The following is a 12,164-nucleotide window of genomic DNA, read 5'->3' on the forward strand; positions in this document are numbered from 1 at the left end:
TAACCAGGAAGAACAGGCAAAGCTAGAGAAGACCCAATGAGATCAGGACAAATTCTACCTTTTAGCCACTGCCCTATATGGCTCCAAACTTCCATCAAACAACAAAGACAAGACATCAAGCAACAAAGACCTGGGCCCTGCTTCAAATGTTCCAAAGAAGGCCACTGGGTCTACTCATGCCTAAAGCCAAGGCCCCCTCCAGGTCCGTGTCCCAGTTGTGGCACAAAGGGACATTGGGAGATTGACTGCTCAAATCCACCTCTAGGGATCCAGACATCCCCTCTTTGTTCTGAGCAGGAGTCCTCTGATCCAGCTCTGCTCAGCCTCCTTAGACTTTCTGATGAAGACTAAAGGTGCCCAGGGCCCCAGGCCCTGACTCTCAGCACTTTTATGGAGCCCAGGGTAACTCACAGTCGCAGGTAAGCCAATCTCTTTTTTTATCAACATGGGTGCCACTAACTCTGCTATGCCTGCCTACTTTGGAAAAACCAAGGTCTCTCAAGTCTATGTTATGGGGATTGACAGTTTAATATTTACTCCATGAATAACTGACCCTCTACCTTGCACACTTCAAGATACCCCAGTTTCCCATTCTTTTCTCTTACTCCCAAAGTACCCCACTCCTATTCTTGGGAGAGACCTTCTCTCAAAATTCAGTCTTTATTATCATCCCAAGCCCCAACTTTGGATCTAGCCTGGCTACTGCTCCTCAAGTCCACCTCCTATTCCCCCACTTCATTGCTTGCCTCATTCATAAACCCCATAGTTTGGGATACAGACAACCCATCTGTCACCTCTCACCATGCTCCAATTCATATCCATATCAAAGACCCCTCTAAATTCCCCAATCAACCACAATACCCCATCTCTCAAAAACATAAACAAGGGTTAAAGCCTGTCATTACTAAACTCCTATGTCAGGCCCTCTTGTGCCCAACCCGCTCTCCCTATAACACCCCTATCTTACCTATCAAAAAGCCAAATGGCTCCTATTGCCTGGTCCAGGACCTGAGACTTATCAATGCCACTGTTATTCCCCTACACACAGTAGTTCCAAATCTCTATACTCTTCTCTCTTTCATTCCCTCTTCCACTACCCACTTCACTGTTCTAAACTTCAAGGACACCTTCTTTACCATCCGTTTATACCCAGACTCTCAAGACCTCTTTGCCTTTACCTGGACAAATCTAGACAATTATTGCTCTCAAGAGCTGACATAGACAGTCCTCCCACAAGGCTTTCATGATAGCTCTCATTTCTTTGGCCAAGCTCTGGCATCAGACCTAACCTCTCTTGACCTTACTCGGAGTACTGTCCTACAATATGTGGATGATCTCCTCCTTTGTTGTACTTTGCTTACACACTCTCAACAACATACTATACAACTCCTCAATTTTCTAGCCAATTGAGGCTATTGAGTATCTCCCACCATGGTTCAATTCTCTCTTCCTAGAGTCACCTATCTTGGAATCCTTCTATCACCAATGAAAAGATATATTACTATCATTAGAAAGTCCTTATATCCACCCTACCACTCCCTACATCAAAAACAGATCCTGTCCTTCTTGGGGTTAGCTGGATACCTTATGCCTCTGGATTCCTAATTTTACCCTCTAGGCACAACCCTTATATCAAGCCACCCAAGGAGATCTTTCTTAACCCCTAGAGCCAAAATCAAATATCTGTTCAACCTTTAAGACCCTTAAGCAAGCAATTATTTCAGCCCTAGCTCTAATACTGCCTGACTTTTCTTGCCCCTTTATAATCTACACTGGTGAGACACACAAAATTGCCCTAGGAGTTTTGGGACAAAATCAGGGTCCCTCCTTCACCTCTGTTGCTTATCTATCAAAGAAATTAGATACCACAATTTGAGGATGACCAGCCTGCCTATATGCTTTGGCAGCAGTTGCACTCCTCTCTTAGGAAAGTAAAAACTTACTTTTGGAGCACCCACTGTCATTTGTTCACCACATGACTTTAAGGACACACTTTCTCACAAACCTATGACCCTTCTATTTCCTTCACACATCCAACTAATTTATGTCACTCTTCTCATAGTTCCCGAGTTCTCCTTTGAATGTTGTCCTGCTTTCAACCCTGCCACCCTTATCTCTAATTCTTCTGAGCCCCCATCCATACTTGCAAAGAGGCATTAGAAGACCTGATGCTCCAGTTCTCCCACATTTCCTCAACCCCTTTAAGTAACCCTGACTTGGTATATTGATGGCAGCTCCTCCACAACATCAGAAGGAAAAAAGGAAGCTGGATATGCAATTGTCTCTGACACTGAAATTATTGAATCCCAACCTCTCCCCTCGGGAACCTCTTCCCAAAAGGCAGAACTTATTGCACTAACTAGAACACTTACCCTTGCAGTTAACAAGAGACTAAATGTATATACTAACTCTAAGTATACTTTCCACATCATGCACACACATGCCGCCATCAGGAATGAACGAGGGATCCTATCTACTAAAGGTTCTCCCATAACTAATGCCCTACTTATACTCCAGCCTTTAAAGGAAGCTAACATGCCAACTGAACTAGGCATCACACATTGCCGAGGTCACTAGGCAGCCTCAGATCCCATTTCACAGGGCAACAACTCCACAGAGAGGGAAGCAAAGCAAGCCTCCCTTCAATTAGCTGCTCAACAATTTATAGTAATCCCCAATATAAAGCCCCTTTACCTCCACAAAGAAAAAAATGTGATTATTACAAGAGACAGCACAACATGAGGAGATTGGTTGCAAAAACAGGACTGTTATGTCCTTCCCCAATCTCAGGCCACAGATTTCTTAATGACATTTATCAGGCCTTACAGTAGATACTAAACCTCTTTATCATTTCTTAAGACCTCTTTTCACCTATCCTAACCTCCTTTCATTCCTACAACAAATCACTCACTGTCGGATTATCTTCTCCTTAGTCTCGCATCAGGGAGCCCTACAGCCTATCCCTCATTCTGAACACATCAAGCTCAAGGGCATATCCCAGGAGAGGATTGGGAAATTGACTTCACTCACATACCTCCAATATGAAAAATAAAACTCACAATCACTCTAGTAGACATTTTTTTCAGGGTGGATTGAGGCTTTTCCTATGACATCAGAAACTGCCTCAGAGGTAACACGGTTTCTCACAGGAGAACTCATCCCTCACTTCCGCCTCCCACTCTCCCTCCAATCTAATAATGGGCTAGCTTTTATCTCCCAAATCACTCAACAAGTAGCCCAATCCCTTGTCATAACCTGAAAACTACATATTCCTTACAGACCCCAATCCTTGGGAAAAATAGAAAAGTCAAATTCTGTTCTCAAAACACACCTAACCAAACTCTCTCTAGAACTACAAAGGCCATGGAACAAATTCCTTTCCATGGTTTTGTCTTGCATTAAGGCTACTCCATGGGCCCCGTCTTTCCTCAGCCATTTTGAGCTCCTGTATCCATGCCCTTTTCTCTTAGGTCAATTCCCTACTGTGATCCACTTGCTGGGAGATTATCTTCCCGCCCTTAACCTTATTACACACCTCATGAGAGAACATACAGTTTGCTCTCTCCCAAACCCTCATCAAACGAATCCAGCTGACTCATACCCGGAGATCAAGTCCTACTTAAGACCTTACACCATAAAGATCCCCTGCCTCGATGGAGTGGTCCACTTGAGGTCCTTGTAACCACACCAACAGCTGCTAAACTGGCAGGTCATTCCTCTTGGTTTCATATTGCTAGATTAAAATGGGCCCCAGGAGACTCTCCATCTCCGCCAAGAAATATGCCCCGCTTGGATGCTCCTCGCTACACCAGAACTGTCCTGGGCCTACCAGGCTTCGACTGGATCATATTCCTGAAGAAACAGAACAGCCAAAAACAGATGTATTGGTTACAAATTGGACTGGAATTTCCCCTATTTACCCTATTCACAATAGGACTTTACTCTGTGTCTCCCCCTGAGTGGACTGTCATTCAAAAGCTTTCCCTCTGTTTTACTTACTTCTCCATAGTTATTTTTACTGTTGTTGTTTTATTGGGGAGGGGCGGTGCTTCTCTTACTGTGATCAGCCTAGATGAATTCATTATCCATTTTCCTTCACATAGTAACACAATCCCTTACCTTTCCTGGAAACATCACTGTTATTGATTTCCTTTTACTCCTTGACTTTATAACTGATCTTTGGCTTCGGGGAGATTTCATAGAGTTCACATTAGATCAAATTTATTTCTATACCTGGATCCTTATTTTTATCACTTTCTCCCCTTAGACATGAGATGTCACATCATGATTTTATTCTTACTCCTCTTCTTTCACAGTCCAAACTTCTCATTAATTCCCTGCTTATATCTCACCCTGCCCCAAAACTTGCCTACCAATTCAGAACTCTAAATCTGACCCATCATTTACTTAATACCTCAAACCTGACCCTGGTCAGTGATTGTTGGATCTGCTTATCCATCTCTTCACCTGGAGGATATGTGCTCTCCTTTTCCACAGATCAATGAACTCACATAAGCACTTCTCTTTATCACACATATAGAGGAGAATCTCTCTTTTTATCATGCATACATTATTTGTATTCAGTTGATTAAATTCATAATCCTGACAAGATACTGACCTCCCTCCTTACAGATCTCACTTCTACTCACAAAGGACCAGCTATACGAGGACCACCACATCTGACATTCATCTGCAACAACAGACTCCTTTCTGTTTTTCCAGACAAAATTCTATAAACGATTCTTACCTCCAACTAGGAACTATACTGCCGCAACTCTGTAATCACACTTCACATCTCTCCTCTTCAGGCCGATCCATCTACTGTGTCTCTGGAACTGCAGGACATTCTTGCTTTCTCAGGGAGACTCCCTTATGCATATGACATAAATGCTCTTCTTATAAGGGCTACACTGGCTAGTTCACTCTCAGTTTCAGAAACTACTAATAAGTTCCCAGAAATACTCTTATTTGCTATCAATTTCAGCTGCTGTTTCCTTACTCCTGGAATGTTTTTCTTATGTGGAACCACCACCTATTTATATATTCCCACTAACTGGACAGGAACATGCACCCTGGGATATCTAGCCCCAGATATTTCTATTGATCCTAACAGTCAGGCCCTCCTTATCCCACTAATTCATAAAAAACCCATTCGGGCAATTCAATTCATCCCTCTATTAATCAGATTAGGAATAGTTGCTAAGATTGGAATAGGACTCACAAACTCTTTAAATTACTACCAAAGCCTTTCTAAAGACCTCATTGAGAGCCTAGAAGAGATAACCACCAGCATTATCACTATCCAAAACCAGTTTGTAGTCATGGTCCTCCAAAACAGTAGAGGGTAAGACCTCCTCATGGGATAAAAAGGCCACTTATGTCTATTTTTGGAGGAAGCTTGTTGCTTCTATGCCAACACATTCTTGCACTGTTTGTGGAAATGCAAACTAGTACAGCCACTATGGAAAACAGTGTGGAGATTTCTTAAAAAACTGGAAATAGAACTGCCATATGACCCAGCAATACCACTTCTGGGCATACACACTGAGGAAACCAGATCTGAAAGAGACACGTGCACCCCAATGTTCATCACAGCACTGTTTATAATAGCCAGAACATGGAAGCAACCTAGATGTCCATCAGCAGACGAATGGATAAGGAACCTGTGGTACATATACACCATGGAATATTACTCAGCCATTAAAAAAGAATTCATTTGAATCAGTTCTAATGAGATGGATGAAACTGGTGCCCATTATACAGAGTGAAGTAAGCCAGAAAGATAAAGAACATTACAGCATACTAACACATGTATATGGAATTTAGAAAGATGGTAATGATAACCCTATATGCAAAACAGAAAAAGAGACACAGATGTACAGAACAGACTTTTGGACTCTGTGGGAGAAGGCAAGGGTGGGATGTTTCGAGAGAATAGCATGTATATTATTTATAGTGAAACAGATCACCAGCCCAGGTTGGATGCATGAGACAAGTGCTCAGGCCTGGTGCACTGGGAAGACTCAGAGGAATCGGGTGGAAAGTGAGGTGGGAGGGGGATCGGGATGGGGAATACATGTAACTCCACGGCTGATTCATGTCAATGTATGAAACCCCCCCCCCCCAAAAAAAAAAGAAGCATCAAGAAATCTGACAAATATGGCCTCAAGAATACATCAACACTTCAGTAATTCATGCAAAAATTGGCTAAGCAATTAGAATTGGATGACATGGGTCCTACCATTTCTAGGCCCTCTTCTACTTACCCTTATTCTAACGTTTGGCCCTTGTTCAATGTGTCTTTTTTCAAAATTTCTTCAGGACTTCTTATAAGCCTTCACCGACTGAACTACCCATGAGCTACTTATAACTCAGTCAAATTATCAAAAACGTTGACTCCACACAAATCCCCTTGACCCACATTCCAGCTTTTTCTTATCTCACTCCCATGATGTCCCTGTCCTGCAGGAAGCAGTTACAGAATATTGACCTTTGGCCCTTATCTTAAATCAAAAAGGCTGGAATAATAGGGCCTACAAGGAGGCTCATTTTTAAAATGGCTGATTATGTTGACCTCGAAAACAAAGAATAAAATCACAGTGACCCTTGAGACCGACAAAATGGCCTAAATGACATTCTGTTTTCCTGCTGGTGCCTACCTTCTCAAGGCCATCAGATTCCAGACCTCTGGCTAAGTGACCACAGGGCTCAGTTTCAGGCTAAAATTTAGCCATCCTTTCAGAAAATTTTTCATTGACAGGGTATAAGAAAGACCCCATCAGAAAGAGAGGACATAGGTTCTTCTCAAGGGTCAGTCACCCTCTTGTTTTCCCTCTAATAAATTTCCTTTTCTTGCCTGACTGCCCGGCTCACTCTCTTTTTCTCTGTACTCACCTTACAATAACAAAAAAAAGAAAGAAAGAAAGAAAGAAAATAAAAGAAAAAGAAAATTTTTAAAACCAAAGTCTAATTTTCAATACTTGACTACTTTCTATTACTATGGTTCTTAAACATGTTTGCATTCACCATTCGGGCAACTTGCTGAATAATTTATGATCTCCACCCTCTAATATTCTTATTCACTGTACCTGATATATACACCTGAAATCTGCATTCTTAATGATGCCCTAGCTGATTTTGATATAGGTCATCTGAGGAGTGTTCTCATACAAACTCTGCTGTATACATGTATACTGCTCTCTCTTGTATGTTTGCTGTCATTTTTCTCATTTTGTCAAATGTTAACCTCTTACAATTATCTTAACTTTTCATTCCATTTAGTCCTAAGGAATGCCCTCAAAGTTTGATTAACTATTTTTGATCAACATTTTTAAATATATATAGGCAGATATAACAATAGAGTTCCAGAAACTTCACCTCCTTTTGGAAAGAAAGTTAAATATATCTGTAAATTATTTCTCCAAATAATATGAAGAGGGACTATGGAAAATTAAAACAAATAAACATATACTATATGATATACACTTTACTTTCATTTATTTCAGGACATTATATTAAGATTTCCATGCTTTAATTATAAACAACAACTTTGATGACCTAGTTGTATTATTCAGGAATGCATTCTCTAGGAATGGTTAGCTAACATTTCCATAAAGACCACACTATAGAAGCAAGTGCTTCCATTATCATTATCTCTAATCCGTGCAGAAGGTTTTGTTAATTAATGTACTGAATGTTACAATGAATTTTTATTGGTAAAATTTAAAGCATTTCAGATATCTGGATTGGCTTAATATATTTTAATGTCAGTATCACTATCTTGGGCTTCCCTGATGGTTCAGTTGGTAAAGAATACACCTGCAATGCAGGAGACTCTGGTTCAATTTCTGGGTTGGGAAGATCCACTGGAGAAGGGATAGGCTACTCACTCCAGCATTCTTGGGCTTCTCTTGTGTCTCAGTTGGTAAGGAATCCGCCTGCAATGTGGGAGACCTGGGTTTGATCCCTGGGTTGGGGAGATCCCCTGGAGAAGGGATGGGCTACCCACTCCAGTAATCTGGCCTGGAAAATTCCATGAACTGTACAGTCCATGGGGTAGCAAATAGTTGGACATGACTGAATGACTTTCATCACTATCTTACCTTGAGTTCTCACACAAAACAGACACTAAGAATCTGTGTTCAGGTTGATTATTTTAGGAAATCATCCCAGGGAATTGTAGCAACAGGTAAGAATAGACAGGAAAAAATGATAACCAGTGGCAGGATGTATTACTGAGCAGATGACTCCTGAGGGCCACCAAGGATAGGGCAGGCTGGGGCCCTGACTTGAGGAGCCAGGAAGATTGAACCTGAGAATCATCCACTTTAGAGATAAAAGGGAGGGGTATTAATCCTCTGGATCTCATCCTCTATAGGGTGTTACTACCCTTCTCTAGGTTTGAACATGTGAAAGTGCTAACCAGGCTTCTGTAAGGCATTTCTTACCATAGATTCAATGAAGCCCTGGGGCAGAATAAGAGACATAAGGTTCATCCAAAAGTAATGCCGTCAGTTTATACCTACATGAAGCTTACTGTCTAAGTATTAGGTGGAGTAAAATGTGCACTGTGAGGATATGAGCTGGGGAGAAAAACAATATCTGATATACCCACTCATGAATGGTCCTTATAGCGACTTTGTTAAATAGCTTAGTGGTTGTATCTGTACATGTGGCAGAATTAAGTATATATATCTATATATAGATATATATAATTGTACCTGCTCAAGTTAAATCAGTGCACAGCAGTGTACAGTTGTGCATACATGCAACATATGTATGCACAGCATATGTATACAGCAACATTCCAACATACAAAATATGTTGGAAGTAATTTATTACTCATTTAAAATTTTCAAATAAATATAAAAATAAAATAATGCCCACAGATTTCAAAATTTGGGAAGATGATGCTCACCAAAAGCTTTGTTCTTCTGACCTTCTTGTATATACATAATACACACATTTATAAACAAATTCTCAACTCAGAAAATTAATTATATGTGGTATTGTAGCCATGAGGTAAAAGACAAGGGTAACATTAATTTTAGAAATACAAATATGCCCAATCAAAACTTTAATAACTATCTTATATTTGGGGATTAAATATCAGATATTAGAATTCAAGATGAGGTTTCAAAAACATTTTATTGTTTGGCTGGAATAAAATAATAGCTCAAACCTTGCCTTCCAATCATTCTTCCTTACCATGAGGTTTGTCCACATAGAGTTCTAAAACCAAGGGAATATAACAAAATCATAATCAAGGTATAGCTTTATTATTAGATGGTTTTATGCCCAATATTTTCAATAAATAGAAAAGGCAAAATTTGCTTGGGCCATGCTATTTAATCTTAAAATCTGAATGAGACAATGGGCAAACCTTAGAATACTGTCACATTCTGGTAATCTGATGTATCTAAAACCCTAACATAGTCTAGAAAAAAACATTGTTTTTCTATGTATGTGTAATGCTTAACCAAGATTCATTGCAAAGTGCTATAGGTAAAATATCTCATTTAATTTCTCCCAGTAGTTTTACTGAAACTGAAAGTTGCTCAGCCATGTCTGACTCTTTGTGACCTCATGGAGGACTATACAGTTCATGGTATTCTCTGCTAGAATACTTGAGTGGGTAGCCTTTCCCTTCTCCGGGGGATCTTCCCAACCCAGGGACTGAACCCAGGTCTCCCACGTTACAGGTGGATTCTTTACCAGCTGAGCCACAAGGCAAGTCCAATAGTTTTATTAGGTAGTTATTATTATCCACTACAGTAGATGATGAAACTGAGGTACAGATAGTTTAAATTACTTGCTCAAAGTTGTACAATTAATATGGTCTGAATGATTCCAAAGCATATGTTCTGTCTACTAAGTAATCAAAGTTTCAGTGATCTATTGAATCACTGTTTCTCAAAATTTGTGCTAAAAATATTACTACTATTAGATGTCATCTAGGGGAAAAACAAAGGATTCTTTATAATGTAGGTATTTATTTTACTTTTTGAAGATTCATAACATAGTCTTTTATTATCATCACTTATTAAAAGATTTAATGAATTCCTGTAATAAAAAGATATGCATAATATTTTTAAAGGCAGCATTATTTATATTTCTTTGATCATGACTATTCCATGTATCACATACTATTATACTTATGAATAAAGGAGTCCTGCACTCTATTTTCAGTAAGAGTCAGATCAACAACACTGAGCTTACATAAGATATTAATGATAAGTCGATCAGAGAAGGCATATTTTTCATTTATCATCAGGCATTTATTTTTCATGATTCTTTGTTAGAAATTATGCTAGTTGTTATGGGGAGAGATATGAATAGGACAGAACCCCTGTCTGCAGAAAGGAACCTTCAGACCAGCAGCAAACAATAAGAACTGAAATTATTCTATAATATTTAGCCCTACAGATTAGTTTCATGCAAACTATGTCAGGAGATTAGTCTTCAAAGAGTTAATGGCTAGATTGTTTTAGTCTAAATTTAGATAATTGTCAAAAGCTTGTGCAATTTCAGTCAAGATGCAAATCTTTCTTCTCCTTAATTCCACTCCTAATTAAAACAAATAAATAAAAAAGCCAAAAATACGAATCATAAGCAAGTTTCAAATAAGAATGACTTTGTACTAGAAATGGAAGAGATACACAGATTGACTACAGTTAAAATTGTTGTTGTTCAGTCACCCAGTCATGTCTGACTCTTTGCAACCCCATTGGACTGCCACACTGCCATGACTCCCTGTCCCTGACCACCTCCTCAAGTTTGCCTAAGTTCATGTTCATTGCATCAGTGATGCCACCCAGTCATCTAATCCTCTTATGCCCTCTTCTCCGACTCTTGATCTTTCCCAGCATCAGGGACTTTTCCAGTGAGTCATCTGTGGCCACTGAGAAAACTATAGCTTTGACTATGAGGACCTTTGTTGGCAGAGTAACGTCTCTGCTTTTCAACACTTTTTCTAGGGTTGTCAGTTATTTATATACAACAGTTAAAATATAGTGACAAAAATAAAATATTCAATAGAATATTTTCTGTACTGAAGACACTAAACAATTTAATAAACTGAGTTATAATACTGTACTGAGAAGTTCACCTGGATACAGTAGAGAAATAAAGACACTTCAACTATAAAAGAGGAATTAAGGGATGTGGAGAAAAGATTGAGAGGTTTCAACTATGTTTCAAATAAGATTTAAAGAAATAGAACAAAGTGACTATATTTTGACTGAGAAATAATCATTAAAATCATTTTAGCTAAGACTATCCTTCTAAATGCTTTGTCTATAAATTTTTCTAAAATTTTCCCTCTTCTAATACAGGCTTCAGCAAATACAGTCAACCACATGTTTTATTATGGCTTGTGATATAAGGATAATTTTCATTTTTTAAAATGCCTGAATAAAATGAGAATAATATTTTGTAACCTATGAAAATTAAATGAAATTCAAATTTTAATATCCACAAGTTTCATTTTAACAGCCATGGTGGTGTGTTTACATATTGTATATGGCTCCTTGAGTCACAGCAAAATTGAGTAGTTGCATTGGATATCTATTGTTCCACAAAACATATATATATATATATATATATATTATATATATATATATATAATATATATATATATATATCTGTCCCTTTATAGAAATAATTTGTTGATTCTTATTCTATCATATGGGCTTCCCTGGTAGCTCAGCAGTAAAGAGTCCTCCTGCAGTGCATGAGCTGCTGGGAACATGAGTTCAATCCCGGGGTGGGGAAGATCCCCTGGAGAAGGGCATGGCAACCCACTTCAGTACTAGAGAATCCATGTAGACAGAGGAGATTGGCATGCTATATTCATGGGGTCGCAAAGAGTCAGACACGACTGAAGCAACTTAGCACGCAGGCATGCATCCTATTATATAAACATTTAAGGCCAATAGTTTTACTTTATATATTAATTTTGCTATGTTGCTCCTATTTGCCTATTTTTATTTATATCCTTGTCATTCTTTTTCAGCTATGTTTTAATTTTTATTATAGCTTTGTTGATTTATGAGTAATATAGAAATCTGTATTTTATTTCTAAATTTGCTTTTCTGGTATTGAATTGCATGAGCTGCTTGAATATTTTAGAAGTTAATCCTTTGTCAGTTGTTTCATTTGCTATT

Source organism: Muntiacus reevesi, chromosome X (assembly GCF_963930625.1).
Source record: "Muntiacus reevesi chromosome X, mMunRee1.1, whole genome shotgun sequence".
Lineage (NCBI taxonomy): Eukaryota > Metazoa > Chordata > Mammalia > Artiodactyla > Cervidae > Muntiacus > Muntiacus reevesi.